The sequence below is a fragment of the Elephantulus edwardii genome, unplaced genomic scaffold (assembly GCF_000299155.1).
Source record: "Elephantulus edwardii isolate Elephantulus edwardi_28Jun2011 unplaced genomic scaffold, EleEdw1.0 scaffold00220, whole genome shotgun sequence".
Taxonomy (NCBI): Eukaryota; Metazoa; Chordata; class Mammalia; order Macroscelidea; family Macroscelididae; genus Elephantulus; species Elephantulus edwardii.
Genome location: NW_006399970.1, coordinates 1,122,057 through 1,128,980, shown reverse-complemented (window position 1 = coordinate 1,128,980; position 6,924 = coordinate 1,122,057). Strand labels below are relative to the sequence as shown.

General features: G+C 36.0%; 1 pseudogene; it reads right to left on the bottom strand.

The window, feature by feature from the left end:
• LOC102862221 overlaps positions 1-6,924 on the bottom strand; it is a 102,485-nt pseudogene that overhangs the window by 53,702 nt on the left and 41,859 nt on the right.

The window sequence follows — 6,924 nt, the reverse complement described above, 5'->3', positions numbered from 1 at the left end:
AAAAGAATTAGTCTTTTATTAGAATACTGTTTATCAATATTTAAATATGATACCTTTTGTATTTCATATGTAATATCCTTTGTAAATTAAGTTTAAAATTGAAACATATGTAATAGTATAACATAGGACACAAAATATGATAATACATGAAAAATATAAGATACTATTTCTTTTCCAAAATGGAAAGATACCAAGTTGAAGAAAATGAAAACACATTTGTGACATGTAGCTACCTGAGAAAGTTTCATTTTAAAGTCATGACTTGAAGTGAACCTTCTCACTAGCATTACATTTCCTATCAAATGGATTACTTTAAGTCCTATTAATGGTATTCTGTTAACTGATTCAACTTGCATTTGGTTTAAAGCCAGTATAAGTCATTGTAAAAGTATTCAATATGATAAACATTTAAAACAGAAGCCATGTTTCAAGCTAAATGTTCATGGGTCACATGTTTTTACAATACACCTCTCCCTTAGTTCTTAAGTTGATCCATGACAGCGAGTAGTCAAAAGCTTAAAAGAAGAAATACATTTTTAGTTAAAAAATGCTATAGTCAATTAATAACTAATTATTCAGATTAAAGTACTACAATAGGTTGGTTACCCCTTTTTTAGTATTAATATAATGTATTTTTAAATTAATTTTAATGAATGTTTACAGATATTTTGGATTTCTATACATTCATTGTTGCATTTTTCTCCCTGTCCACCCCTCCCCCCACAAGTTCGCACTTCACTTTGAAAAGTAAAAGAAAAATTATTTCACTGGTATAGAATCCCCACCCCTACCCTGAGTACACTCCACTACGTAACCTCCATTCATGACTCTTTCTAAATCCATATATACTAACAGAAAAACTACTAAAAAAAATACAATTTAGAGATGAATTGAATTTTACTTATTGGTTCTGGCTAACTTTAGAATGTATGTTCTCAGTTAAATACGTAATTACTAGTAAGGTGACATTAGAAATAGAAAGGAACATTTTCAAGTTACATTTAATTTCATTTTTTACAATTATTTTAGAATAAATGTGAAAATTATTTTGAGAATACTATTTCTTCCTTTGTATTAATTGCCAACTGAAACATAATATAAATATGTTTTACTTATTTCTTTTCCTGGCTCTATAATATAAATTTCATGAGCATAAGGACTTAAAAAATTTTTTTCTTCTTCATTTACTGCTATGTTTATAATACTTTCAATTATGCCTGGCATACAGGAGATGCACAGTAAGCAATCGCTTGAATGTAATGCCCATGTAATTACTGCACAGAGTAAATGAATGTATAATAGTTTAAGCTCCATTTGTTCACCCTCACATTCACAGTTCAAGTTAAAATCATTAATTTTGATCTAGTGTTATTAGATATATTGTAAAAGCAGGTTTTTGAAAGTAAGTAGCAGTAAATTTTACAACTTACCGCAACATTTGCATTGCCTAACTTGCGCATCTTTGAATAATGAAATAAAAACTGTTAAAAAAAAAGTCCACTTTAGTGTAGAACAGAAATGGTCTCTTTGAATATTTGTATGCATATAATAATGAAAATTACCTTACCCTTTTGGCATTATCTTTTTCATCTGGTTCCTGTTGAAAGGAGAAGCATACATTTTTTAAAACACATCATATATCATAGTCATGTATTGTGTAAAAGTTGAGCCTGGAATTGCATAGATATACATTGTTCTAAAAATAACAAAAGACATTAAATGCTCCTAATGCATACTGTGGAATGTGAAACAATGATATAACAGCTGGACAGAATAATCAGTGAAAAAAGTTTAGGAGGAATCATATCAGTAGTTGTTAACACTAAATTATTAGATTATGAGGGGTTTTTTTTACTTTCTTTTACTATTTTTTTAAATTACTTTATATTGATTAAATTATAAAGTTTGTATGCATTGCGTTTCACAGTATTCTTCATTCACATTATGTTTCATACAATAATTCCCATTTATTATGTCTTATAAAATTAATCACCATTGGACTATGCCCATAATAATCCTGTCAACTAGACAGGATGGGTTTTTTATTTGTGTTTTATTCTTTTTTTAAAAAAAGAATTCATTTTAATGAATGTTTATATAGACTTTGGATTTCTATTCTTTTACTATTTTTTAAAAATTGTATTTTTTGTGCCACTGTTAGAACCTCTACTTGGAATTTTATTGCTTTTAATTTTTGACTCCTGTCCTTTTAACTTGTTAGTTAAATTTATGTCTTCTAGGCTGCAACAGTTCCATGATACATCTTCAAGGATATGAACATGTATGGCTAAGCGCAATTGATAACAGTGCATCTATATTCCAAAATCAATCTCCACAATAGTCTATGTGTTTCCTATTGCCAAAGGGGCCCTTTAGAGTAGTGAGAGAAGATCTTCACCCTGAAACCTACAGGGTCCCTTTTCAGCAGGAAGTAGTTAAGAGAATACACTGTCCCCTTTTCCTTATGAATCAGGGTGAGGTCTCCCTCAGGGAGGAGTGATAAGGAATGTCAAAGGACACACTGACAAAGGAGATTAATCAGAACTGGCTTTGACAAGCACTGTGGCAATGGGACAATTAAAACAGACTTTCAAGGGGAAAAAAAAGAGGAATGAACTGGGGGGGAGGGTAGAGAAAATAGTGCAACAGTGAATGAATGGAAACCCCAAATCTATGTAAATGTTCATTAAAATTAATAAAATTTAATTTAAAAAAAGAGAACAAAAAAAAGAAAAAAATTGTACTTTATACTGGTTTGCATAGAAAGTTCATAAGGTTCATATACGTTGTTTTTCACACTGGACCTTTTACCTTTCCTTTACCAATCACTCCCTCCACCCATCAAACTGTGCGACCTTATATTTAAGTGCCCTCCTCCCCTTGCATCCTCATACTCATTCTACAATAATGGTCCTATACAGTATTTGTCTTTATGAGACTAAGTTAGTTTTTAGCATAATGATCTCCAGTCCCTCCCTCTCCTTCCAAAAATTCCTTTTTTTGAAAAAAAAAGTAATAATTTCTTTTGTCATCTCTGTTATTCTTTCTTGTTCTCATTTACTTTTAATACAGGAGACAGCACAGTCATGGTTAAGTACCATAGTGAATACACTTCTATTTTATGTTAACTAGGGAAAAATGTCAATTGATTTGGGGGGGAAATGTCATCTTTAGAAAACATAGGAAAAATATAGTTGTAAATCTTATTTGATGTTTTCAAATGATCAGAGTTTCTTTGAATTATTATATATGAGAGGTATGGGAGTCAGAGTAAAAACACCATTGATCAAAGGTAAAATTAGAATTGCGAATGACAACAAGGTGGCCTAGTGGTAAGGAGTTGCGCTGTCACCTCAGAGAAAGGTAGTTTGAGCCTACCAGCTGCTCTGCAAGGGAAAGATGAGGAATTTCCTCCTGCAATATGACTCTAAGAATCACTGCAGAGTGAGTTATGTGTTGGTTCCAACTTGATGGCACAAAATGCAATGACAAATCTAATCTAAACCTAAAGTATCTCACTTCTTGATGAAGTAGTTTTAAAAGAAGCTCATCTGTAAGGCATAGGATAGAAAATGAGCTATGATATCTGTATGCTACCTGCTACTATTTTTCAAGTTCCTACCTACCCTCACTTGAGGACAAAATGTTCTTCAAAGAGTCAAATAATTTTATCAAGAAACCAAAACATTGTAGCAAGAATATAATTTTCAAAGTGGCACTGGCAATACAGTTTACTTCCATTTGTTTTCTTTATGCCCTCGTCTTTAACAAAGTACAATACATTCAGAGCCGTTATCCCATGTGCTTAGCAGGTTAGAAAGATGCATCTCTTCTCCATTTTAGTATGAATCAGAGAGAAAGATGAAGTCAATGACCCCAAATCTCCCTCATCAGAACTAGAACATGTCTTATGATTGGAGAAGCATAGGATTTCCTATACATAGGATTGGCTATTAACTTCATTTCTATAATCTTAAATTCTCAAGTCTGAACTGTCAGAAGCACTGCAGTATTTGTTAACGGAAATCCACAGATCCACTTGTAGTTTCCTCTCAGCATATTTCTAAATTTTTCATATCTTTTTTCAACTGGAATAAAAAAAATATCTTAGCATTTCTTTTCCTACAAACTAAATACTGCTTTAAAGATTTAAAGTCTTACCTGAGGCTTTGGTAGGATCCCCATAATCATAAAGCAAAGTTCCTCCAATGGATTGGATGCCTAGTAGAGATGAGATGACAAGGGTCATGCTTCTGGTTCCACAGCATTTGTACGACTATGGAATGTTTGGAGCACAAAGATATTCCAGCTATACAGATCCTGCTCATGACTCATTGAAATTCTGCTGGAATCCCTGAATTTCTCATGACAACCCCTTGGCTAAAGAGTAAACTTCCCTTGCAAGGAGAAATGTGGACTCCTGAATACACTGTTTAAACCTAGCCACAGATAGTTGGGGATGAATTGACCAGATCCCAAGCAGATGAAGAGAAGATGATCCATAGTGTGGTCTAGGGTTGATTGCTGCAACCTGAGGGCTTGCTATGGACTGGACAATACTTATGGATGCACATGCTCAAAGCTTCCAAGTGGAATAGAGGATCCTTCAATAGAAGGGATGTACTTGTTTCTTCAGAGTACGGGTTTGATGGGGAAGGGCAAGACAAATAGGCAGAAGGTCATTTAAAGGGAACTATTAGAAAGTAGTTGGCTTACATGCTTTCACAAAAGTAGTTGTTGGTGGGATGAGTGTAAGGGAGGAACTAAAACAAACTCATAATATAAATGACAAAAGCAAAAACAGAACAACCCACCCAAAAGCACAATATATGGGAATAACTATATGAAGCACAATGTGAATAGAGGAATATGTGAAACACAATACACATAATTGAAACACACTGTATATAAATTTTTTTATGCAAACCAATAGGAAATAAAACTTTTTTTAAGAAAAAAAGAGTAAGCCTAACTTTCTACCAGAAATTACTGCTATGTACTGTATATATACCCTGTATAACTATTAAGGTTTCCACTGTAGTTCAGGTGGCTTAGAAGTAAGGAATTTCCCTGTCAACCCAATGGCACACAGTTCAAACCCACCAGGCTGCTCTCGGGGAGAAAGAAGAGCAATCTCCTTTCTTGCAATTTAGAGCCTTTGAAAACCTGCTGGCATGTCATCTGTGAGTCAGTGCAGACTTCATGGTACACAACGACAACTGTAGTTCAGATACGTAGTTCTTAGAACTTAACTAAAATGTCATCAAACTCTACAACTGAGGGACTAGCATGGTGCCAAAAGAGGGATTATTCTTCCTAATTTGTAGCAAAATCTACAACTGAGTGTCATGGGTCTCTGAGCTCGGGTAAATATTACTCATTACCAGCTAATTTGAAAATCCTGCAATTGCTTGCAAACAATGGGAACCAGAGGAGGAAGCAAGCCTACATGGTGCACGGAATCAGAGTACCACCCTCCCAGGCTGCTGACTGCACACCCCAGGATCAGGTTTTTCAAAGCATTCGAGCAACAAAGTAGGGCAAGGCTTCTTGTGGTTAGCAGCCAGCTGGGTGTGGTGAGGAGCAGCACAAATGGACAAGCAGGGGCGAAACCTGCTTTTGCACAGCACTCAGCACAGTAGTACACAGTAGGACAATTGAGCACTTCACAGACGCATTTTGGAAACAATAAGGAGTTAGGACAGTGAAGAGAGCAGTATAATTGATGGGTGAAACTACAGGGTGAGGAGCTGGAGAGGCTGCACTTCCACAGCAGTGCATATTTCCTTTCTCCTGTTTATTAGCCATGCAGTCTTGGGCTCATTACTTTGCCTCCAGACTTCAGTTTCTTCCACTATAAATCAGGAATGACAACATCACTGCAGGGAGTTCTTGGAAGCATTAAATATAGGCAAGGTTCTGAGCACACTGCCAAGTACATAGCAATTAGTTAACAGTAGTGCCATTAAAAACGTGTGATTTATAAGGCTTCATTTATAATTTCAGTCAATCTTTAAAGATGTCCCATCCCAAGATTGAAAAAGGGTTGTTTGGAGCTGCCTCTCTGTTCACCCTTTGAACAACATGATTAGCTGAGCATGGTTGGCTGTAGCTAAGAATACAGTTAGAGTTCTGAATCCATTCCTCTGCGACTTTTTCTCAGCATTAGAAGTTTTCCATTTTTTCCCCCCTGCCATACAAATTGTTGCGATACTGTTTAACAATATTAAGTGACACATATTTATGTTGTTGTTCTTGTTAGGTGCTCTTGAGTCACTTCTGACTCCTAGTGACCCCATCTACAACAGAAGAGAATTCTGGCTGATCCTGTGCCATCTTTACAATCCTTGTTTGGCCTTAAGTCCATTGTTGCAGTAGCTGCGTCAGTTCATTTCATTAAGAGTCTTCCTCTCCTTTGCTGTCCCTCCACTTTGCTAAATATGATGTTCTTCCTTCTCCTGAGACTGCGCTCCTGATAACATGCCCCCAATATGTAAGCCAAACTCTCACTGTGCTTTCAGCCAGCACCCTGGCTCTTCACGTCTTCCAAGACAGATTTGTTTATTCTTGGGCAGTCATATTGTTTTAATATTTTTTCATCAACACCATAATTTAAAAGGTATCCATTCTTCTTTAATCTTCTGTATTTATTATTTGAGGCACTTGGGAAGCTCTCCTTGCAAGAAGGGAAGGAGCGTGGTGGTGGGAGCGCAGGAATCGTGGCAAGCTTTTGGAGTCCACTGCTTTTCCGGGAATGTGTTTGACGTGCAGGTTTGCTCTGTCCCTGGAGTGAGGCTAGCCAGCCTGGGCCTAGGGTTTGAACCAGGAGGCGGCCTTAAGCCCAAAGGGCCCTCGGGCCAGGTTCAAATTGTCTTCCTGTCAAACATTCTTCTAAGTGGTATAGCACTGGTCTGTGCGTTGCGG